A 25,683-nucleotide genomic window follows, 5' to 3' on the forward strand; every position below is an offset into this window, starting at 1 on the left:
TCCCTCGATAAGTGATATCATAAGTTTCTTTTTTTGTGGGACTTATTTCACTGAGGATGATCGTACCTAAATCCACTCAGGATGCTGCTACCAGCCTCATGACGTGGATTTCATGGCTGAGTGACACTCCATTGGACCTACGTAGCACCACTTGTCCACTTGTCCACTTGTCTTTGTCCACTTGTCCACTCGTCTTTGTCCACTTGGCTCTTTCCTGGGATATGAAACGTGTACCGGAGTGGAGGTTCTTGTCAAGACAGCAGCCCTCAACTTTGGGGTCCCTGTGTCTGGTTGATTTTTTCATTTTCCCAAGGTCAACGCCCATGTGTGGAAGTGCCCTATGCTCTGTGGTTCTGTGTTTTACATGGTTTGGGAAAGAGGATACACTTGTGAAGATTGGCTGTTGGCCATTGACATCCCGCCCATCAGCTTAACAAGGCTCCCTTGACTCCGTGGGCTGTCCTGCCTTTCTGGTTTTTAGACTTTTTTCGCCTGGCCCTTTTGCCCCGGGGGGGGGGGGCGAGAGATTTCTTTGTAGTGCTGATTTGCTCTCCCAGGTTGCTTGGTTGGCCAAAAAGGGCGTATGCGTTTTTTCCTGAATATATTCAGGAAAAAACGCATACGCCCTTTTTGGCCAACCGCATCATTGTCCACGTTCTGGCGCTTTTCATGTGCTATCGGGGCCATTCCGATGTACCCGTTGACATCCGTTTCCTGCAGTTCTGCCTTGCGTTCAGCGCCTCTTCGTAGCCTGCGCTCAATATATTTTGGGGCGATAGTTATCGTTTAGAACTCTGCAGGTTTGGGAAGTGCAGGGCCCCTGAGCTCCATTTCCCAAGTCGCTTTTTTGTGAGTGGGACGCAACACGGCTGGATGGCTTCACGCCCTATTGTCGATCCGCGGTGGCAGGCTGAACCGCTGGTGAATTCTTCTTCGTGATGGGAAATGAGAGTGACATGTGCCCGACCAAACACCTCCAGCGAGTCTCTCATTGGTTCCCCCTCTTGCAGTTCATCCTGCGGACAAATTGCAGACGGTACGAAAGAGGCATGGAAAGGCGCCGAGTCTCCAAGTGGGGAGATTGTTAGTAAGGGGGCCTGAATGGAGAACACGAGCACCAGGAGAGGAAAACTGAGGTGAGTTTCAGAAAGCTTTCCCGATCCCACGGTGTAGCATCCGCTGGGTTTCCAATGAGTGCTTTCGCTGTCGGAAGATTGCGTTGAACCTGGAGAGTTGGGAGCCATGGAATGGGGAGCACGCAGGATTCCTTTCAAGGGTCTGCATTTGCTTTCCCAACCTCACCAATCGTCTCAGCCCCAAGAGTGTCCAGCCTTATGTCTTCTGCCGCTGGGGCTGTAGATGTGGTCAATCCTGGTTGCATGCCAGTCCCTGAACGCATTTTGGAAGAATTTCTCTCTGTTTTGCCCTGCTTGTTTCTTCTTTGTGTTGGAAATGTATCCTCAGAATGGGTCTGAGCTGATTTTCCCTGCTGGTTTTAGGCCGCTTTACACACCCTTGATGCACTTACACAGAGATATCAAGACTTAGCTTTTAAGATGCTTACTAGTCGGATAGATACTTGTGCGATGAACAGGGTCTGGTGAGTCCAGTTGATTGAGCAAGGAGTAGGTCGTGTCCATTCCATATTCGGTTTTCGGAAGGGTATCCGTGCTCATTTCAAACTCGAGTTTTATGCGTCACCGCACCTCACCTTTCCCCTGAAGCAGGCATAAGTGTGTTTTCTGAAAGCGTGACTCTGTTCTGTTTGGGGATTCCGTTCATGGGGAGCGATTTTTACATTCCCTCGATAAGTGATATCATAAGTTTCTTTTTTTGTGGGACTTATTTCACTGAGGATGATCGTACCTAAATCCACTCAGGATGCTGCTACCAGCCTCATGACGTGGACTTCATGGCTGAGTGACACTCCATTGGACCTACGTAGCACCACTTGTCCACTTGTCCACTTGTCTTTGTCCACTTGTCCACTCGTCTTTGTCCACTTGGCTCTTTCCTGGGATATGAAACGTGTACCGGAGTGGAGGTTCTTGTCAAGACAGCAGCCCTCAACTTTGGGGTCCCTGTGTCTGGTTGATTTTTTCATTTTCCCAAGGTCAACGCCCATGTGTGGAAGTGCCCTATGCTCTGTGGTTCTGTGTTTTACATGGTTTGGGAAAGAGGATACACTTGTGAAGATTGGCTGTTGGCCATTGACATCCCGCCCATCAGCTTAACAAGGCTCCCTTGACTCCGTGGGCTGTCCTGCCTTTCTGGTTTTTAGACTTTTTTCGCCTGGCCCTTTTGCCCCCGGGGGGGGGCGAGAGATTTCTTTGTAGTGCTGATTTGCTCTCCCAGGTTGCTTGGTTGGCCAAAAAGGGCGTATGCGTTTTTTCCTGAATATATTCAGGAAAAAACGCATACGCCCTTTTTGGCCAACCGCATCATTGTCCACGTTCTGGCGCTTTTCATGTGCTATCGGGGCCATTCTGATGTACCCGTTGACATCCGTTTCCTGCAGTTCTGCCTTGCGTTCAGCGCCTCTTCGTAGCCTGACCTCAATATATTTTGGGGCGATAGTTATCGTTTAGAACTCTGCAGGTTTGGGAAGTGCAGGGCCCCTGAGCTCCATTTCCCAAGTCGCTTTTTTGTGAGTGGGACGCAACACGGCTGGATGGCTTCACGCCCTATTGTCGATCCGCGGTTGCAGGCTGAACCGCTGGTGAATTCTTCTTCGTGATGGGAAATGAGAGTGACATGTGCCCGACCAAACACCTCCAGCGAGTCTCTCATTGGTTCCCCCTCTTGCAGTTCATCCTGCGGACAAATTGCAGACGGTACGAAAGAGGCATGGAAAGGCGCCGAGTCTCCAAGTGGGGAGATTGTTAGTAAGGGGGCCTGAATGGAGAACACGAGCACCAGGAGAGGAAAACTGAGGTGAGTTTCAGAAAGCTTTCCCGATCCCACGGTGTAGCATCCGCTGGGTTTCCAATGAGTGCTTTCGCTGTCGGAAGATTGCGTTGAACCTGGAGAGTTGGGACCCATGGAATGGGGAGCACGCAGGATTCCTTTCAAGGGTCTGCATTTGCTTTCCCAACCTCACCAATCGTCTCAGCCCCAAGAGTGTCCAGCCTTATGTCTTCTGCCGCTGGGGCTGTAGATGTGGTCAATCCTGGTTGCATGCCAGTCCCTGAACGCATTTTGGAAGAATTTCTCTCTGTTTTGCCCTGCTTGTTTCTTCTTTGTGTTGGAAATGTATCCTCAGAATGGGTCTGAGCTGATTTTCCCTGCTGGTTTTAGGCCGCTTTACACACCCTTGATGCACTTACACAGAGATATCAAGACTTAGCTTTTAAGATGCTTACTAGTCGGATAGATACTTGTGCGATGAACAGGGTCTGGTGAGTCCAGTTGATTGAGCAAGGAGTAGGTCGTGTCCATTCCATATTCGGTTTTCGGAAGGGTATCCGTGCTCATTTCAAACTCGAGTTTTATGCGTCACCGCACCTCACCTTTCCCCTGAAGCAGGCATAAGTGTGTTTTCTAAAAGCGTGACTCTGTTCTGTTTGGGGATTCCGTTCATGGGGAGCGATTTTTACATTCCCTCGATAAGTGATATCATAAGTTTCTTTTTTTGTGGGACTTATTTCACTGAGGATGATCGTACCTAAATCCACTCAGGATGCTGCTACCAGCCTCATGACGTGGATTTCATGGCTGAGTGACACTCCATTGGACCTACGTAGCACCACTTGTCCACTTGTCCACTTGTCTTTGTCCACTTGTCCACTCGTCTTTGTCCACTTGGCTCTTTCCTGGGATATGAAACGTGTACCGGAGTGGAGGTTCTTGTCAAGACAGCAGCCCTCAACTTTGGGGTCCCTGTGTCTGGTTGATTTTTTCATTTTCCCAAGGTCAACGCCCATGTGTGGAAGTGCCCTATGCTCTGTGGTTCTGTGTTTTACATGGTTTGGGAAAGAGGATACACTTGTGAAGATTGGCTGTTGGCCATTGACATCCCGCCCATCAGCTTAACAAGGCTCCCTTGACTCCGTGGGCTGTCCTGCCTTTCTGGTTTTTAGACTTTTTTCGCCTGGCCCTTTTGCCCCGGGGGGGGGGGGCGAGAGATTTCTTTGTAGTGCTGATTTGCTCTCCCAGGTTACTTGGTTGGCCAAAAAGGGCGTATGCGTTTTTTCCTGAATATATTCAGGAAAAAACGCATACGCCCTTTTTGGCCAACCGCATCATTGTCCACGTTCTGGCGCTTTTCATGTGCTATCGGGACCATTCCGATGTACCCGTTGACATCCGTTTCCTGCAGTTCTGCCTTGCGTTCAGCGCCTCTTCGTAGCCTGACCTAAATATATTTTGGGGCGATAGTTATCGTTTAGAACTCTGCAGGTTTGGGAAGTGCAGGGCCCCTGAGCTCCATTTCCCAAGTCGCTTTTTTGTGAGTGGGACGCAACACGGCTGGATGGCTTCACGCCCTATTGTCGATCCGCGGTGGCAGGCTGAACCGCTGGTGAATTCTTCTTCGTGATGGGAAATGAGAGTGACATGTGCCCGACCAAACACCTCCAGCGAGTCTCTCATTGGTTCCCCCTCTTGCAGTTCCTCCTGCGGACAAATTGCAGACGGTACGAAAGAGGCATGGAAAGGCGCCGAGTCTCCAAGTGGGGAGATTGTTAGTAAGGGGGCCTGAATGGAGAACACGAGCACCAGGAGAGGAAAACTGAGGTGAGTTTCAGAAAGCTTTCCCGATCCCACGGTGTAGCATCCGCTGGGTTTCCAATGAGTGCTTTCGCTGTCGGAAGATTGCGTTGAACCTGGAGAGTTGGGACCCATGGAATGGGGAGCACGCAGGATTCCTTTCAAGGGTCTGCATTTGCTTTCCCAACCTCACCAATCGTCTCAGCCCCAAGAGTGTCCAGCCTTATGTCTTCTGCCGCTGGGGCTGTAGATGTGGTCAATCCTGGTTGCATGCCAGTCCCTGAACGCATTTTGGAAGAATTTCTCTCTGTTTTGCCCTGCTTGTTTCTTCTTTGTGTTGGAAATGTATCCTCAGAATGGGTCTGAGCTGATTTTCCCTGCTGGTTTTAGGCCGCTTTACACACACTTGATGCACTTACACAGAGATATCAAGACTTAGCTTTTAAGATGCTTACTAGTCGGATAGATACTTGTGCGATGAACAGGGTCTGGTGAGTCCAGTTGATTGAGCAAGGAGTAGGTCGTGTCCATTCCATATTCGGTTTTCGGAAGGGTATCTGTGCTCATTTCAAACTCGAGTTTTATGCGTCACCGCACCTCACCTTTCCCCTGAAGCAGGCATAAGTGTGTTTTCTAAAAGCGTGACTCTGTTCTGTTTGGGGATTCCGTTCATGGGGAGCGATTTTTACATTCCCTCGATAAGTGATATCATAAGTTTCTTTTTTTGTGGGACTTATTTCACTGAGGATGATCGTACCTAAATCCACTCAGGATGCTGCTACCAGCCTCATGACGTGGATTTCATGGCTGAGTGACACTCCATTGGACCTACGTAGCACCACTTGTCCACTTGTCCACTTGTCTTTGTCCACTTGTCCACTCGTCTTTGTCCACTTGGCTCTTTCCTGGGATATGAAACGTGTACCGGAGTGGAGGTTCTTGTCAAGACAGCAGCCCTCAACTTTGGGGTCCCTGTGTCTGGTTGATTTTTTCATTTTCCCAAGGTCAACGCCCATGTGTGGAAGTGCCCTATGCTCTGTGGTTCTGTGTTTTACATGGTTTGGGAAAGAGGATACACTTGTGAAGATTGGCTGTTGGCCATTGACATCCCGCCCATCAGCTTAACAAGGCTCCCTTGACTCCGTGGGCTGTCCTGCCTTTCTGGTTTTTAGACTTTTTTCGCCTGGCCCTTTTGCCCCCGGGGGGGGGGCGAGAGATTTCTTTGTAGTGCTGATTTGCTCTCCCAGGTTGCTTGGTTGGACAAAAAGGGCGTATGCGTTTTTTCCTGAATATATTCAGGAAAAAACGCATACGCCCTTTTTGGCCAACCGCATCATTGTCCACGTTCTGGCGCTTTTCATGTGCTATCGGGGCCATTCCGATGTACCCGTTGACATCCGTTTCCTGCAGTTCTGCCTTGCGTTCAGCGCCTCTTCGTAGCCTGCGCTCAATATATTTTGGGGCGATAGTTATCGTTTAGAACTCTGCAGGTTTGGGAAGTGCAGGGCCCCTGAGCTCCATTTCCCAAGTCGCTTTTTTGTGAGTGGGACGCAACACGGCTGGATGGCTTCACGCCCTATTGTCAATCCGCGGTGGCAGGCTGAACCGCTGGTGAATTCTTCTTCGTGATGGGAAATGAGAGTGACATGTGCCCGACCAAACACCTCCAGCGAGTCTCTCATTGGTTCCCCCTCTTGCAGTTCATCCTGCGGACAAATTGCAGACGGTACGAAAGAGGCATGGAAAGGCGCCGAGTCTCCAAGTGGGGAGATTGTTAGTAAGGGGGCCTGAATGGAGAACACGAGCACCAGGAGAGGAAAACTGAGGTGAGTTTCAGAAAGCTTTCCCGATCCCACGGTGTAGCATCCGCTGGGTTTCCAATGAGTGCTTTCGCTGTCGGAAGATTGCGTTGAACCTGGAGAGTTGGGAGCCATGGAATGGGGAGCACGCAGGATTCCTTTCAAGGGTCTGCATTTGCTTTCCCAACCTCACCAATCGTCTCAGCCCCAAGAGTGTCCAGCCTTATGTCTTCTGCCGCTGGGGCTGTAGATGTGGTCAATCCTGGTTGCATGCCAGTCCCTGAACGCATTTTGGAAGAATTTCTCTCTGTTTTGCCCTGCTTGTTTCTTCTTTGTGTTGGAAATGTATCCTCAGAATGGGTCTGAGCTGATTTTCCCTGCTGGTTTTAGGCCGCTTTACACACACTTGATGCACTTACACAGAGATATCAAGACTTAGCTTTTAAGATGCTTACTAGTCGGAAAGATACTTGTGCGATGAACAGGGTCTGGTGAGTCCAGTTGATTGAGCAAGGAGTAGGTCGTGTCCATTCCATATTCGGTTTTCGGAAGGGTATCTGTGCTCATTTCAAACTCGAGTTTTATGCGTCACCGCACCTCACCTTTCCCCTGAAGCAGGCATAAGTGTGTTTTCTAAAAGCGTGACTCTGTTCTGTTTCGGGATTCCGTTCATGGGGAGCGATTTTTACATTCCCTCGATAAGTGATATCATAAGTTTCTTTTTTTGTGGGACTTATTTCACTGAGGATGATCGTACCTAAATCCACTCAGGATGCTGCTACCAGCCTCATGACGTGGATTTCATGGCTGAGTGACACTCCATTGGACCTACGTAGCACCACTTGTCCACTTGTCCACTTGTCTTTGTCCACTTGTCCACTCGTCTTTGTCCACTTGGCTCTTTCCTGGGATATGAAACGTGTACCGGAGTGGAGGTTCTTGTCAAGACAGCAGCCCTCAACTTTGGGGTCCCTGTGTCTGGTTGATTTTTTCATTTTCCCAAGGTCAACGCCCATGTGTGGAAGTGCCCTATGCTCTGTGGTTCTGTGTTTTACATGGTTTGGGAAAGAGGATACACTTGTGAAGATTGGCTGTTGGCCATTGACATCCCGCCCATCAGCTTAACAAGGCTCCCTTGACTCCGTGGGCTGTCCTGCCTTTCTGGTTTTTAGACTTTATTCGCCTGGCCCTTTTGCCCCGGGGGGGGGGGGCGAGAGATTTCTTTGTAGTGCTGATTTGCTCTCCCAGGTTGCTTGGTTGGCCAAAAAGGGCGTATGCGTTTTTTCCTGAATATATTCAGGAAAAAACGCATACGCCCTTTTTGGCCAACCGCATCATTGTCCACGTTCTGGCGCTTTTCATGTGCTATCGGGGCCATTCCGATGTACCCGTTGACATCCGTTTCCTGCAGTTCTGCCTTGCGTTCAGCGCCTCTTCGTAGCCTGACCTCAATATATTTTGGGGCGATAGTTATCGTTTAGAACTCTGCAGGTTTGGGAAGTGCAGGGCCCCTGAGCTCCATTTCCCAAGTCGCTTTTTTGTGAGTGGGACGCAACACGGCTGGATGGCTTCACGCCCTATTGTCGATCCGCGGTTGCAGGCTGAACCGCTGGTGAATTCTTCTTCGTGATGGGAAATGAGAGTGACATGTGCCCGACCAAACACCTCCAGCGAGTCTCTCATTGGTTCCCCCTCTTGCAGTTCATCCTGCGGACAAATTGCAGACGGTACGAAAGAGGCATGGAAAGGCGCCGAGTCTCCAAGTGGGGAGATTGTTAGTAAGGGGGCCTGAATGGAGAACACGAGCACCAGGAGAGGAAAACTGAGGTGAGTTTCAGAAAGCTTTCCCGATCCCACGGTGTAGCATCCGCTGGGTTTCCAATGAGTGCTTTCGCTGTCGGAAGATTGCGTTGAACCTGGAGAGTTGGGAGCCATGGAATGGGGAGCACGCAGGATTCCTTTCAAGGGTCTGCATTTGCTTTCCCAACCTCACCAATCGTCTCAGCCCCAAGAGTGTCCAGCCTTCTGTCTTCTGCCGCTGGGGCTGTAGATGTGGTCAATCCTGGTTGCATGCCAGTCCCTGAACGCATTTTGGAAGAATTTCTCTCTGTTTTGCCCTGCTTGTTTCTTCTTTGTGTTGGAAATGTATCCTCAGAATGGGTCTGAGCTGATTTTCCCTGCTGGTTTTAGGCCGCCTTACACACCCTTGATGCACTTACACAGAGATATCAAGACTTAGCTTTTAAGATGCTTACTAGTCGGATAGATACTTGTGCGATGAACAGGGTCTGGTGAGTCCAGTTGATTGAGCAAGGAGTAGGTCGTGTCCATTCCATATTCGGTTTTCGGAAGGGTATCTGTGCTCATTTCAAACTCGAGTTTTATGCGTCACCGCACCTCACCTTTCCCCTGAAGCAGGCATAAGTGTGTTTTCTAAAAGCGTGACTCTGTTCTGTTTGGGGATTCCGTTCATGGGGAGCGATTTTTACATTCCCTCGATAAGTGATATCATAAGTTTCTTTTTTTGTGGGACTTATTTCACTGAGGATGATCGTACCTAAATCCACTCAGGATGCTGCTACCAGCCTCATGACGTGGATTTCATGGCTGAGTGACACTCCATTGGACCTACGTAGCACCACTTGTCCACTTGTCTTTGTCCACTTGTCCACTCGTCTTTGTCCACTTGGCTCTTTCCTGGGATATGAAACGTGTACCGGAGTGGAGGTTCTTGTCAAGACAGCAGCCCTCAACTTTGGGGTCCCTGTGTCTGGTTGATTTTTTCATTTTCCCAAGGTCAACGCCCATGTGTGGAAGTGCCCTATGCTCTGTGGTTCTGTGTTTTACATGGTTTGGGAAAGAGGATACACTTGTGAAGATTGGCTGTTGGCCATTGACATCCCGCCCATCAGCTTAACAAGGCTCCCTTGACTCCGTGGGCTGTCCTGCCTTTCTGGTTTTTAGACTTTTTTCGCCTGGCCCTTTTGCCCCGGGGGGGGGGGCGAGAGATTTCTTTGTAGTGCTGATTTGCTCTCCCAGGTTGCTTGGTGGGCCAAAAAGGGCGTATGCGTTTTTTCCTGAATATATTCAGGAAAAAACGCATACGCCCTTTTTGGCCAACCGCATCATTGTCCACGTTCTGGCGCTTTTCATGTGCTATCGGGGCCATTCCGATGTACCCGTTGACATCCGTTTCCTGCAGTTCTGCCTTGCGTTCAGCGCCTCTTCGTAGCCTGACCTCAATATATTTTGGGGCGATAGTTATCGTTTAGAACTCTGCAGGTTTGGGAAGTGCAGGGCCCCTGAGCTCCATTTCCCAAGTCGCTTTTTTGTGAGTGGGACGCAACACGGCTGGATGGCTTCACGCCCTATTGTCGATCCGCGGTGGCAGGCTGAACCGCTGGTGAATTCTTCTTCGTGATGGGAAATGAGAGTGACATGTGCCCGACCAAACACCTCCAGCGAGTCTCTCATTGGTTCCCCCTCTTGCAGTTCATCCTGCGGACAAATTGCAGACGGTGCGAAAGAGGCATGGAAAGGCGCCGAGTCTCCAAGTGGGGAGATTGTTAGTAAGGGGGCCTGAATGGAGAACACGAGCACCAGGAGAGGAAAACTGAGGTGAGTTTCAGAAAGCTTTCCCGATCCCACGGTGTAGCATCCGCTGGGTTTCCAATGAGTGCTTTCGCTGTTGGAAGATTGCGTTGAACCTGGAGAGTTGGGAGCCATGGAATGGGGAGCACGACGGATTCCTTTCAAGGGTCTGCATTTGCTTTCCCAACCTCACCAATCGTCTCAGCCCCAAGAGTGTCCAGCCTTATGTCTTCTGCCGCTGGGGCTGTAGATGTGGTCAATCCTGGTTGCATGCCAGTCCCTGAACGCATTTTGGAAGAATTTCTCTCTGTTTTGCCCTGCTTGTTTCTTCTTTGTGTTGGAAATGTATCCTCAGAATGGGTCTGAGCTGATTTTCCCTGCTGGTTTTAGGCCGCTTTACACACACTTGATGCACTTACACAGAGATATCAAGACTTAGCTTTTAAGATGCTTACTAGTCGGATAGATACTTGTGCGATGAACAGGGTCTGGTGAGTCCAGTTGATTGAGCAAGGAGTAGGTCGTGTCCATTCCATATTCGGTTTTCGGAAGGGTATCTGTGCTCATTTCAAACTCGAGTTTTATGCGTCACCGCACCTCACCTTTCCCCTGAAGCAGGCATAAGTGTGTTTTCTAAAAGCGTGACTCTGTTCTGTTTGGGGATTCCGTTCATGGGGAGCGATTTTTACATTCCCTCGATAAGTGATATCATAAGTTTCTTTTTTTGTGGGACTTATTTCACTGAGGATGATCGTACCTAAATCCACTCAGGATGCTGCTACCAGCCTCATGACGTGGATTTCATGGCTGAGTGACACTCCATTGGACCTACGTAGCACCACTTGTCCACTTGTCCACTTGTCTTTGTCCACTTGTCCACTCGTCTTTGTCCACTTGGCTCTTTCCTGGGATATGAAACGTGTACCGGAGTGGAGGTTCTTGTCAAGACAGCAGCCCTCAACTTTGGGGTCCCTGTGTCTGGTTGATTTTTTCATTTTCCCAAGGTCAACGCCCATGTGTGGAAGTGCCCTATGCTCTGTGGTTCTGTGTTTTACATGGTTTGGGAAAGAGGATACACTTGTGAAGATTGGCTGTTGGCCATTGACATCCCGCCCATCAGCTTAACAAGGCTCCCTTGACTCCGTGGGCTGTCCTGCCTTTCTGGTTTTTAGACTTTTTTCGCCTGGCCCTTTTGCCCCGGGGGGGGGGGGCGAGAGATTTCTTTGTAGTGCTGATTTGCTCTCCCAGGTTGCTTGGTTGGCCAAAAAGGGCGTATGCGTTTTTTCCTGAATATATTCAGGAAAAAACGCATACGCCCTTTTTGGCCAACCGCATCATTGTCCACGTTCTGGCGCTTTTCATGTGCTATCGGGGCCATTCCGATGTACCCGTTGACATCCGTTTCCTGCAGTTCTGCCTTGCGTTCAGCGCCTCTTCGTAGCCTGCGCTCAATATATTTTGGGGCGATAGTTATCGTTTAGAACTCTGCAGGTTTGGGAAGTGCAGGGCCCCTGAGCTCCATTTCCCAAGTCGCTTTTTTGTGAGTGGGACGCAACACGGCTGGATGGCTTCACGCCCTATTGTCAATCCGCGGTGGCAGGCTGAACCGCTGGTGAATTCTTCTTCGTGATGGGAAATGAGAGTGACATGTGCCCGACCAAACACCTCCAGCGAGTCTCTCATTGGTTCCCCCTCTTGCAGTTCATCCTGCGGACAAATTGCAGACGGTACGAAAGAGGCATGGAAAGGCGCCGAGTCTCCAAGTGGGGAGATTGTTAGTAAGGGGGCCTGAATGGAGAACACGAGCACCAGGAGAGGAAAACTGAGGTGAGTTTCAGAAAGCTTTCCCGATCCCACGGTGTAGCATCCGCTGGGTTTCCAATGAGTGCTTTCGCTGTCGGAAGATTGCGTTGAACCTGGAGAGTTGGGAGCCATGGAATGGGGAGCACGCAGGATTCCTTTCAAGGGTCTGCATTTGCTTTCCCAACCTCACCAATCGTCTCAGCCCCAAGAGTGTCCAGCCTTATGTCTTCTGCCGCTGGGGCTGTAGATGTGGTCAATCCTGGTTGCATGCCAGTCCCTGAACGCATTTTGGAAGAATTTCTCTCTGTTTTGCCCTGCTTGTTTCTTCTTTGTGTTGGAAATGTATCCTCAGAATGGGTCTGAGCTGATTTTCCCTGCTGGTTTTAGGCCGCTTTACACACACTTGATGCACTTACACAGAGATATCAAGACTTAGCTTTTAAGATGCTTACTAGTCGGATAGATACTTGTGCGATGAACAGGGTCTGGTGAGTCCAGTTGATTGAGCAAGGAGTAGGTCGTGTCCATTCCATATTCGGTTTTCGGAAGGGTATCTGTGCTCATTTCAAACTCGAGTTTTATGCGTCACCGCACCTCACCTTTCCCCTGAAGCAGGCATAAGTGTGTTTTCTAAAAGCGTGACTCTGTTCTGTTTGGGGATTCCGTTCATGGGGAGCGATTTTTACATTCCCTCGATAAGTGATATCATAAGTTTCTTTTTTTGTGGGACTTATTTCACTGAGGATGATCGTACCTAAATCCACTCAGGATGCTGCTACCAGCCTCATGACGTGGATTTCATGGCTGAGTGACACTCCATTGGACCTACGTAGCACCACTTGTCCACTTGTCCACTTGTCTTTGTCCACTTGTCCACTCGTCTTTGTCCACTTGGCTCTTTCCTGGGATATGAAACGTGTACCGGAGTGGAGGTTCTTGTCAAGACAGCAGCCCTCAACTTTGGGGTCCCTGTGTCTGGTTGATTTTTTCATTTTCCCAAGGTCAACGCCCATGTGTGGAAGTGCCCTATGCTCTGTGGTTCTGTGTTTTACATGGTTTGGGAAAGAGGATACACTTGTGAAGATTGGCTGTTGGCCATTGACATCCCGCCCATCAGCTTAACAAGGCTCCCTTGACTCCGTGGGCTGTCCTGCCTTTCTGGTTTTTAGACTTTTTTCGCCTGGCCCTTTTGCCCCGGGGGGGGGGGGCGAGAGATTTCTTTGTAGTGCTGATTTGCTCTCCCAGGTTGCTTGGTTGGCCAAAAAGGGCGTATGCGTTTTTTCCTGAATATATTCAGGAAAAAACGCATACGCCCTTTTTGGCCAACCGCATCATTGTCCACGTTCTGGCGCTTTTCATGTGCTATCGGGGCCATTCCGATGTACCCGTTGACATCCGTTTCCTGCAGTTCTGCCTTGCGTTCAGCGCCTTTTCGTAGCCTGACCTCAATATATTTTGGGGCGATAGTTATCGTTTAGAACTCTGCAGGTTTGGGAAGTGCAGGGCCCCTGAGCTCCATTTCCCAAGTCGCTTTTTTGTGAGTGGGACGCAACACGGCTGGATGGCTTCACGCCCTATTGTCGATCCGCGGTGGCAGGCTGAACCGCTGGTGAATTCTTCTTCGTGATGGGAAATGAGAGTGACATGTGCCCGACCAAACACCTCCAGCGAGTCTCTCATTGGTTCCCCCTCTTGCAGTTCATCCTGCGGACAAATTGCAGACGGTACGAAAGAGGCATGGAAAGGCGCCGAGTCTCCAAGTGGGGAGATTGTTAGTAAGGGGGCCTGAATGGAGAACACGAGCACCAGGAGAGGAAAACTGAGGTGAGTTTCAGAAAGCTTTCCCGATCCCACGGTGTAGCATCCGCTGGGTTTCCAATGAGTGCTTTCGCTGTCGGAAGATTGCGTTGAACCTGGAGAGTTGGGAGCCATGGAATGGGGAGCACGCAGGATTCCTTTCAAGGGTCTGCATTTGCTTTCCCAACCTCACCAATCGTCTCAGCCCCAAGAGTGTCCAGCCTTATGTCTTCTGCCGCTGGGGCTGTAGATGTGGTCAATCCTGGTTGCATGCCAGTCCCTGAACGCATTTTGGAAGAATTTCTCTCTGTTTTGCCCTGCTTGTTTCTTCTTTGTGTTGGAAATGTATCCTCAGAATGGGTCTGAGCTGATTTTCCCTGCTGGTTTTAGGCCGCTTTACACACCCTTGATGCACTTACACAGAGATATCAAGACTTAGCTTTTAAGATGCTTACTAGTCGGATAGATACTTGTGCGATGAACAGGGTCTGGTGAGTCCAGTTGATTGAGCAAGGAGTAGGTCGTGTCCATTCCATATTCGGTTTTCGGAAGGGTATCTGTGCTCATTTCAAACTCGAGTTTTATGCGTCACCGCACCTCACCTTTCCCCTGAAGCAGGCATAAGTGTGTTTTCTAAAAGCGTGACTCTGTTCTGTTTGGGGATTCCGTTCATGGGGAGCGATTTTTACATTCCCTCGATAAGTGATATCATAAGTTTCTTTTTTTGTGGGACTTATTTCACTGAGGATGATCGTACCTAAATCCACTCAGGATGCTGCTACCAGCCTCATGACGTGGATTTCATGGCTGAGTGACACTCCATTGGACCTACGTAGCACCACTTGTCCACTTGTCCACTTGTCTTTGTCCACTTGTCCACTCGTCTTTGTCAACTTGGCTCTTTCCTGGGATATGAAACGTCTACCGGAGTGGAGGTTCTTGTCAAGACAGCAGCCCTCAACTTTGGGGTCCCTGTGTCTGGTTGATTTTTTCATTTTCCCAAGGTCAACGCCCATGTGTGGAAGTGCCCTATGCTCTGTGGTTCTGTGTTTTACATGGTTTGGGAAAGAGGATACACTTGTGAAGATTGGCTGTTGGCCATTGACATCCCGCCCATCAGCTTAACAAGGCTCCCTTGACTCCGTGGGCTGTCCTGCCTTTCTGGTTTTTAGACTTTTTTCGCCTGGCCCTTTTGCCCCGGTGGGGGGGGGGCGAGAGATTTCTTTGTAGTGCTGATTTGCTCTCCCAGGTTGCTTGGTTGGCCAAAAAGGGCGTATGCGTTTTTTCCTGAATATATTCAGGAAAAAACGCATACGCCCTTTTTGGCCAACCGCATCATTGTCCACGTTCTGGCGCTTTTCATGTGCTATCGGGGCCATTCCGATGTACCCGTTGACATCCGTTTCCTGCAGTTCTGCCTTGCGTTCAGCGCCTTTTCGTAGCCTGACCTCAATATATTTTGGGGCGATAGTTATCGTTTAGAACTCTGCAGGTTTGGGAAGTGCAGGGCCCCTGAGCTCCATTTCCCAAGTCGCTTTTTTGTGAGTGGGACGCAACACGGCTGGATGGCTTCACGCCCTATTGTCGATCCGCGGTGGCAGGCTGAACCGCTGGTGAATTCTTCTTCGTGATGGGAAATGAGAGTGACATGTGCCCGACCAAACACCTCCAGCGAGTCTCTCATTGGTTCCCCCTCTTGCAGTTCATCCTGCGGACAAATTGCAGACGGTACGAAAGAGGCATGGAAAGGCGCCGAGTCTCCAAGTGGGGAGATTGTTAGTAAGGGGGCCTGAATGGAGAACACGAGCACCAGGAGAGGAAAACTGAGGTGAGTTTCAGAAAGCTTTCCCGATCCCACGGTGTAGCATCCGCTGGGTTTCCAATGAGTGCTTTCGCTGTCGGAAGATTGCGTTGAACCTGGAGAGTTGGGAGCCATGGAATGGGGAGCACGCAGGATTCCTTTCAAGGGTCTGCATTTGCTTTCCCAACCTCACCAATCGTCTCAGCCCCAAGAGTGTCCAGCCTTCTGTCTTCTGCCGCTGGGGCTGTAGATGTGGTCAATCCTGGTTGCATGCCAGTCCCTGAACGCATTTTGGAAGAATTTCTCTCTGTTTTGCCCTGCTTGTTTCTTCTTTGTGTTGGAAATGTATCCTCAGAATGGGTCTGAGCTGATTTTCCCTGCTGGTTTTAGGCCGCTTTACACACACTTGATGCACTTACACAGAGATATCAAGACTTAGCTTTTAAGATGCTTACTAGTCGGATAGATACTTGTGCGATGAACAGGGTCTGGTGAGTCCAGTTGATTGAGCAAGGAGTAGGTCGTGTCCATTCCATATTCGGTTTTCGGAAGGGTATCTGTGCTCATTTCAAACTCGAGTTTTATGCGTCACCGCACCTCACCTTTCCCCTGAAGCAGGCATAAGTGTGTTTTCTAAAAGCGTGACTCTGTTCTGTTTGGGGATTCCGTTCATGGGGAGCGATTTTTACATTCCCTCGATAAGTGATATCATAAGTTTCTTTTTTTGTGGGACTTATTTCACTGAGGATGATCGTACCTAAATCCACTCAGGATGCTGCTACCAGCCTCATGACGTGGATTTCATGGCTGAGTGACACTCCATTGGACCTACGTAGCACCACTTGTCCACTTGTCCACTTGTCTTTGTCCACTTGTCCACTCGTCTTTGTCCACTTGGCTCTTTCCTGGGATATGAAACGTGTACCGGAGTGGAGGTTCTTGTCAAGACAGCAGCCCTCAACTTTGGGGTCCCTGTGTCTGGTTGATTTTTTCATTTTCCCAAGGTCAACGCCCATGTGTGGAAGTGCCCTATGCTCTGTGGTTCTGTGTTTTACATGGTTTGGGAAAGAGGATACACTTGTGAAGATTGGCTGTTGGCCATTGACATCCCGCCCATCAGCTTAACAAGGCTCCCTTGACTCCGTGGGCTGTCCTGCCTTTCTGGTTTTTAGACTTTTTTCGCCTGGCCCTTTTGCCCCGGTGGGGGGGGGGCGAGAGATTTCTTTGTAGTGCTGATTTGCTCTCCCAGGTTGCTTGGTTGGCCAAAAAGGGCGTATGCGTTTTTTCCTGAATATATTCAGGAAAAAACGCATACGCCCTTTTTGGCCAACCGCATCATTGTCCACGTTCTGGCGCTTTTCATGTGCTATCGGGGCCATTCCGATGTACCCGTTGACATCCGTTTCCTGCAGTTCTGCCTTGCGTTCAGCGCCTTTTCGTAGCCTGACCTCAATATATTTTGGGGCGATAGTTATCGTTTAGAACTCTGCAGGTTTGGGAAGTGCAGGGCCCCTGAGCTCCATTTCCCAAGTCGCTTTTTTGTGAGTGGGACGCAACACGGCTGGATGGCTTCACGCCCTATTGTCGATCCGCGGTGGCAGGCTGAACCGCTGGTGAATTCTTCTTCGTGATGGGAAATGAGAGTGACATGTGCCCGACCAAACACCTCCAGCGAGTCTCTCATTGGTTCCCCCTCTTGCAGTTCATCCTGCGGACAAATTGCAGACGGTACGAAAGAGGCATGGAAAGGCGCCGAGTCTCCAAGTGGGGAGATTGTTAGTAAGGGGGCCTGAATGGAGAACACGAGCACCAGGAGAGGAAAACTGAGGTGAGTTTCAGAAAGCTTTCCCGATCCCACGGTGTAGCATCCGCTGGGTTTCCAATGAGTGCTTTCGCTGTCGGAAGATTGCGTTGAACCTGGAGAGTTGGGAGCCATGGAATGGGGAGCACGCAGGATTCCTTTCAAGGGTCTGCATTTGCTTTCCCAACCTCACCAATCGTCTCAGCCCCAAGAGTGTCCAGCCTTATGTCTTCTGCCGCTGGGGCTGTAGATGTGGTCAATCCTGGTTGCATGCCAGTCCCTGAACGCATTTTGGAAGAATTTCTCTCTGTTTTGCCCTGCTTGTTTCTTCTTTGTGTTGGAAATGTATCCTCAGAATGGGTCTGAGCTGATTTTCCCTGCTGGTTTTAGGCCGCTTTACACACCCTTGATGCACTTACACAGAGATATCAAGACTTAGCTTTTAAGATGCTTACTAGTCGGATAGATACTTGTGCGATGAACAGGGTCTGGTGAGTACAGTTGATTGAGCAAGGAGTAGGTCGTGTCCATTCCATATTCGGTTTTCGGAAGGGTATCTGTGCTCATTTCAAACTCGAGTTTTATGCGTCACCGCACCTCACCTTTCCCCTGAAGCAGGCATAAGTGTGTTTTCTAAAAGCGTGACTCTGTTCTGTTTGGGGATTCCGTTCATGGGGAGCGATTTTTACATTCCCTCGATAAGTGATATCATAAGTTTCTTTTTTTGTGGGACTTATTTCACTGAGGATGATCGTACCTAAATCCACTCAGGATGCTGCTACCAGCCTCATGACGTGGATTTCATGGCTGAGTGACACTCCATTGGACCTACGTAGCACCACTTGTCCACTTGTCCACTTGTCTTTGTCCACTTGTCCACTCGTCTTTGTCCACTTGGCTCTTTCCTGGGATATGAAACGTGTACCGGAGTGGAGGTTCTTGTCAAGACAGCAGCCCTCAACTTTGGGGTCCCTGTGTCTGGTTGATTTTTTCATTTTCCCAAGGTCAACGCCCATGTGTGGAAGTGCCCTATGCTCTGTGGTTCTGTGTTTTACATGGTTTGGGAAAGAGGATACACTTGTGAAGATTGGCTGTTGGCCATTGACATCCCGCCCATCAGCTTAACAAGGCTCCCTTGACTCCGTGGGCTGTCCTGCCTTTCTGGTTTTTAGACTTTTTTCGCCTGGCCCTTTTGCCCCGGTGGGGGGGGGGCGAGAGATTTCTTTGTAGTGCTGATTTGCTCTCCCAGGTTGCTTGGTTGGCCAAAAAGGGCGTATGCGTTTTTTCCTGAATATATTCAGGAAAAAACGCATACGCCCTTTTTGGCCAACCGCATCATTGTCCACGTTCTGGCGCTTTTCATGTGCTATCGGGGCCATTCCGATGTACCCGTTGACATCCGTTTCCTGCAGTTCTGCCTTGCGTTCAGCGCCTTTTCGTAGCCTGACCTCAATATATTTTGGGGCGATAGTTATCGTTTAGAACTCTGCAGGTTTGGGAAGTGCAGGGCCCCTGAGCTCCATTTCCCAAGTCGCTTTTTTGTGAGTGGGACGCAACACGGCTGGATGGCTTCACGCCCTATTGTCGATCCGCGGTGGCAGGCTGAACCGCTGGTGAATTCTTCTTCGTGATGGGAAATGAGAGTGACATGTGCCCGACCAAACACCTCCAGCGAGTCTCTCATTGGTTCCCCCTCTTGCAGTTCATCCTGCGGACAAATTGCAGACGGTACGAAAGAGGCATGGAAAGGCGCCGAGTCTCCAAGTGGGGAGATTGTTAGTAAGGGGGCCTGAATGGAGAACACGAGCACCAGGAGAGGAAAACTGAGGTGAGTTTCAGAAAGCTTTCCCGATCCCACGGTGTAGCATCCGCTGGGTTTCCAATGAGTGCTTTCGCTGTCGGAAGATTGCGTTGAACCTGGAGAGTTGGGAGCCATGGAATGGGGAGCACGCAGGATTCCTTTCAAGGGTCTGCATTTGCTTTCCCAACCTCACCAATCGTCTCAGCCCCAAGAGTGTCCAGCCTTATGTCTTCTGCCGCTGGGGCTGTAGATGTGGTCAATCCTGGTTGCATGCCAGTCCCTGAACGCATTTTGGAAGAATTTCTCTCTGTTTTGCCCTGCTTGTTTCTTCTTTGTGTTGGAAATGTATCCTCAGAATGGGTCTGAGCTGATTTTCCCTGCTGGTTTTAGGCCGCTTTACACACCCTTGATGCACTTACACAGAGATATCAAGACTTAGCTTTTAAGATGCTTACTAGTCGGATAGATACTTGTGCGATGAACAGGGTCTGGTGAGTACAGTTGATTGAGCAAGGAGTAGGTCGTGTCCATTCCATATTCGGTTTTCGGAAGGGTATCTGTGCTCATTTCAAACTCGAGTTTTATGCGTCACCGCACCTCACCTTTCCCCTGAAGCAGGCATAAGTGTGTTTTCTAAAAGCGTGACTCTGTTCTGTTTGGGGATTCCGTTCATGGGGAGCGATTTTTACATTCCCTCGATAAGTGATATCATAAGTTTCTTTTTTTGTGGGACTTATTTCACTGAGGATGATCGTACCTAAATCCACTCAGGATGCTGCTACCAGCCTCATGACGTGGATTTCATGGCTGAGTGACACTCCATTGGACCTACGTAGCACCACTTGTCCACTTGTCCACTTGTCTTTGTCCACTTGTCCACTCGTCTTTGTCCACTTGGCTCTTTCCTGGGATATGAAACGTGTACCGGAGTGGAGGTTCTTGTCAAGACAGCAGCCCTCAACTTTGGGGTCCCTGTGTCTGGTTGATTTTTTCATTTTCCCAAGGTCAACGCCCATGTGTGGAAGTGCCCTATGCTCTGTGGTTCTGTGTTTTACATGGTTTGGGAAAGAGGATACACTTGTGAAGATTGGCTGTTGGCCATTGACATCCCGCCCATCAGCTTAACAAGGCTCCCTTGACTCCGTGGGCTGTCCTGCCTTTCTGGTTTTTAGACTTTTTTCGCCTGGCCCTTTTGCCCCGGTGGGGGGGGGGCGAGAGATTTCTTTGTAGTGCTGATTTGCTCTCCCAGGTTGCTTGGTTGGCCAAAAAGGGCGTATGCGTTTTTTCCTGAATATATTCAGGAAAAAACGCATACGCCCTTTTTGGCCAACCGCATCATTGTCCACGTTCTGGCGCTTTTCATGTGCTATCGGGGCCATTCCGATGTACCCGTTGACATCCGTTTCCTGCAGTTCTGCCTTGCGTTCAGCGCCTTTTCGTAGCCTGACCTCAATATATTTTGGGGCGATAGTTATCGTTTAGAACTCTGCAGGTTTGGGAAGTGCAGGGCCCCTGAGCTCCATTTCCCAAGTCGCTTTTTTGTGAGTGGGACGCAACACGGCTGGATGGCTTCACGCCCTATTGTCGATCCGCGGTGGCAGGCTGAACCGCTGGTGAATTCTTCTTCGTGATGGGAAATGAGAGTGACATGTGCCCGACCAAACACCTCCAGCGAGTCTCTCATTGGTTCCCCCTCTTGCAGTTCATCCTGCGGACAAATTGCAGACGGTACGAAAGAGGCATGGAAAGGCGCCGAGTCTCCAAGTGGGGAGATTGTTAGTAAGGGGGCCTGAATGGAGAACACGAGCACCAGGAGAGGAAAACTGAGGTGAGTTTCAGAAAGCTTTCCCGATCCCACGGTGTAGCATCCGCTGGGTTTCCAATGAGTGCTTTCGCTGTCGGAAGATTGCGTTGAACCTGGAGAGTTGGGAGCCATGGAATGGGGAGCACGCAGGATTCCTTTCAAGGGTCTGCATTTGCTTTCCCAACCTCACCAATCGTCTCAGCCCCAAGAGTGTCCAGCCTTATGTCTTCTGCCGCTGGGGCTGTAGATGTGGTCAATCCTGGTTGCATGCCAGTCCCTGAACGCATTTTGGAAGAATTTCTCTCTGTTTTGCCCTGCTTGTTTCTTCTTTGTGTTGGAAATGTATCCTCAGAATGGGTCTGAGCTGATTTTCCCTGCTGGTTTTAGGCCGCTTTACACACCCTTGATGCACTTACACAGAGATATCAAGACTTAGCTTTTAAGATGCTTACTAGTCGGATAGATACTTGTGCGATGAACAGGGTCTGGTGAGTACAGTTGATTGAGCAAGGAGTAGGTCGTGTCCATTCCATATTCGGTTTTCGGAAGGGTATCTGTGCTCATTTCAAACTCGAGTTTTATGCGTCACCGCACCTCACCTTTCCCCTGAAGCAGGCATAAGTGTGTTTTCTAAAAGCGTGACTCTGTTCTGTTTGGGGATTCCGTTCATGGGGAGCGATTTTTACATTCCCTCGATAAGTGATATCATAAGTTTCTTTTTTTGTGGGACTTATTTCACTGAGGATGATCGTACCTAAATCCACTCAGGATGCTGCTACCAGCCTCATGACGTGGATTTCATGGCTGAGTGACACTCCATTGGACCTACGTAGCACCACTTGTCCACTTGTCCACTTGTCTTTGTCCACTTGTCCACTCGTCTTTGTCCACTTGGCTCTTTCCTGGGATATGAAACGTGTACCGGAGTGGAGGTTCTTGTCAAGACAGCAGCCCTCAACTTTGGGGTCCCTGTGTCTGGTTGATTTTTTCATTTTCCCAAGGTCAACGCCCATGTGTGGAAGTGCCCTATGCTCTGTGGTTCTGTGTTTTACATGGTTTGGGAAAGAGGATACACTTGTGAAGATTGGCTGTTGGCCATTGACATCCCGCCCATCAGCTTAACAAGGCTCCCTTGACTCCGTGGGCTGTCCTGCCTTTCTGGTTTTTAGACTTTTTTCGCCTGGCCCTTTTGCCCCGGGGGGGGGGGGGCGAGAGATTTCTTTGTAGTGCTGATTTGCTCTCCCAGGTTGCTTGGTTGGCCAAAAAGGGCGTATGCGTTTTTTCCTGAATATATTCAGGAAAAAACGCATACGCCCTTTTTGGCCAACCGCATCATTGTCCACGTTCTGGCGCTTTTCATGTGCTATCGGGGCCATTCCGATGTACCCGTTGACATCCGTTTCCTGCAGTTCTGCCTTGCGTTCAGCGCCTTTTCGTAGCCTGACCTCAATATATTTTGGGGCGATAGTTATCGTTTAGAACTCTGCAGGTTTGGGAAGTGCAGGGCCCCTGAGCTCCATTTCCCAAGTCGCTTTTTTGTGAGTGGGACGCAACACGGCTGGATGGCTTCACGCCCTATTGTCGATCCGCGGTGGCAGGCTGAACCGCTGGTGAATTCTTCTTCGTGATGGGAAATGAGAGTGACATGTGCCCGACCAAACACCTCCAGCGAGTCTCTCATTGGTTCCCCCTCTTGCAGTTCATCCTGCGGACAAATTGCAGACGGTACGAAAGAGGCATGGAAAGGCGCCGAGTCTCCAAGTGGGGAGATTGTTAGTAAGGGGGCCTGAATGGAGAACACGAGCACCAGGAGAGGAAAACTGAGGTGAGTTTCAGAAAGCTTTCCCGATCCCACGGTGTAGCATCCGCTGGGTTTCCAATGAGTGCTTTCGCTGTCGGAAGATTGCGTTGAACCTGGAGAGTTGGGAGCCATGGAATGGGGAGCACGCAGGATTCCTTTCAAGGGTCTGCATTTGCTTTCCCAACCTCACCAATCGTCTCAGCCCCAAGAGTGTCCAGCCTTATGTCTTCTGCCGCTGGGGCTGTAGATGTGGTCAATCCTGGTTGCATGCCAGTCCCTGAACGCATTTTGGAAGAATTTCTCTCTGTTTTGCCCTGCTTGTTTCTTCTTTGTGTTGGAAATGTATCCTCAGAATGGGTCTGAGCTGATTTTCCCTGCTGGTTTTAGGCCGCTTTACACACCCTTGATGCACTTACACAGAGATATCAAGACTTAGCTTTTAAGATGCTTACTAGTCGGATAGATACTTGTGCGATGAACAGGGTCTGGTGAGTCCAGTTGATTGAGCAAGGAGTAGGTCGTGTCCATTCCATATTCGGTTTTCGGAAGGGTATCTGTGCTCATTTCAAACTCGAGTTTTATGCGTCACCGCACCTCACCTTTCCCCTGAAGCAGGCATAAGTGTGTTTTCTAAAAGCGTGACTCTGTTCTGTTTGGGGATTCCGTTCATGGGGAGCGATTTTTACATTCCCTCGATAAGTGATATCATAAGTTTCTTTTTTTGTGGGACTTATTTCACTGAGGATGATCGTACCTAAATCCACTCAGGATGCTGCTACCAGCCTCATGACGTGGATTTCATGGCTGAGTGACACTCCATTGGACCTACGTAGCACCACTTGTCCACTTGTCCACTTGTCTTTGTCCACTTGTCCACTCGTCTTTGTCCACTTGGCTCTTTCCTGGGATATGAAACGTGTACCGGAGTGGAGGTTCTTGTCAAGACAGCAGCCCTCAACTTTGGGGTCCCTGTGTCTGGTTGATTTTTTCATTTTCCCAAGGTCAACGCCCATGTGTGGAAGTGCCCTATGCTCTGTGGTTCTGTGTTTTACATGGTTTGGGAAAGAGGATACACTTGTGAAGATTGGCTGTTGGCCATTGACATCCCGCCCATCAGCTTAACAAGGCTCCCTTGACTCCGTGGGCTGTCCTGCCTTTCTGGTTTTTAGACTTTTTTCGCCTGGCCCTTTTGCCCCGGTGGGGGGGGGGCGAGAGATTTCTTTGTAGTGCTGATTTGCTCTCCCAGGTTGCTTGGTTGGCCAAAAAGGGCGTATGCGTTTTTTCCTGAATATATTCAGGAAAAAACGCATACGCCCTTTTTGGCCAACCGCATCATTGTCCACGTTCTGGCGCTTTTCATGTGCTATCGGGGCCATTCCGATGTACCCGTTGACATCCGTTTCCTGCAGTTCTGCCTTGCGTTCAGCGCCTTTTCGTAGCCTGACCTCAATATATTTTGGGGCGATAGTTATCGTTTAGAACTCTGCAGGTTTGGGAAGTGCAGGGCCCCTGAGCTCCATTTCCCAAGTCGCTTTTTTGTGAGTGGGACGCAACACGGCTGGATGGCTTCACGCCCTATTGTCGATCCGCGGTGGCAGGCTGAACCGCTGGTGAATTCTTCTTCGTGATGGGAAATGAGAGTGACATGTGCCCGACCAAACACCTCCAGCGAGTCTCTCATTGGTTCCCCCTCTTGCAGTTCATCCTGCGGACAAATTGCAGACGGTACGAAAGAGGCATGGAAAGGCGCCGAGTCTCCAAGTGGGGAGATTGTTAGTAAGGGGGCCTGAATGGAGAACACGAGCACCAGGAGAGGAAAACTGAGGTGAGTTTCAGAAAGCTTTCCCGATCCCACGGTGTAGCATCCGCTGGGTTTCCAATGAGTGCTTTCGCTGTCGGAAGATTGCGTTGAACCTGGAGAGTTGGGAGCCATGGAATGGGGAGCACGCAGGATTCCTTTCAAGGGTCTGCATTTGCTTTCCCAACCTCACCAATCGTCTCAGCCCCAAGAGTGTCCAGCCTTCTGTCTTCTGCCGCTGGGGCTGTAGATGTGGTCAATCCTGGTTGCATGCCAGTCCCTGAACGCATTTTGGAAGAATTTCTCTCTGTTTTGCCCTGCTTGTTTCTTCTTTGTGTTGGAAATGTATCCTCAGAATGGGTCTGAGCTGATTTTCCCTGCTGGTTTTAGGCCGCTTTACACACCCTTGATGCACTTACACAGAGATATCAAGACTTAGCTTTTAAGATGCTTACTAGTCGGATAGATACTTGTGCGATGAACAGGGTCTGGTGAGTCCAGTTGATTGAGCAAGGAGTAGGTCGTGTCCATTCCATATTCGGTTTTCGGAAGGGTATCTGTGCTCATTTCAAACTCGAGTTTTATGCGTCACCGCACCTCACCTTTCCCCTGAAGCAGGCATAAGTGTGTTTTCTAAAAGCGTGACTCTGTTCTGTTTGGGGATTCCGTTCATGGGGAGCGATTTTTACATTCCCTCGATAAGTGATATCATAAGTTTCTTTTTTTGTGGGACTTATTTCACTGAGGATGATCGTACCTAAATCCACTCAGGATGCTGCTACCAGCCTCATGACGTGGATTTCATGGCTGAGTGACACTCCATTGGACCTACGTAGCACCACTTGTCCACTTGTCCACTTGTCTTTGTCCACTTGTCCACTCGTCTTTGTCCACTTGGCTCTTTCCTGGGATATGAAACGTGTACCGGAGTGGAGGTTCTTGTCAAGACAGCAGCCCTCAACTTTGGGGTCCCTGTGTCTGGTTGATTTTTTCATTTTCCCAAGGTCAACGCCCATGTGTGGAAGTGCCCTATGCTCTGTGGTTCTGTGTTTTACATGGTTTGGGAAAGAGGATACACTTGTGAAGATTGGCTGTTGGCCATTGACATCCCGCCCATCAGCTTAACAAGGCTCCCTTGACTCCGTGGGCTGTCCTGCCTTTCTGGTTTTTAGACTTTTTT

Source organism: Kogia breviceps, unplaced genomic scaffold (assembly GCF_026419965.1).
Source record: "Kogia breviceps isolate mKogBre1 unplaced genomic scaffold, mKogBre1 haplotype 1 scaffold_57, whole genome shotgun sequence".
NCBI classification, from domain to species: Eukaryota; Metazoa; Chordata; class Mammalia; order Artiodactyla; family Physeteridae; genus Kogia; species Kogia breviceps.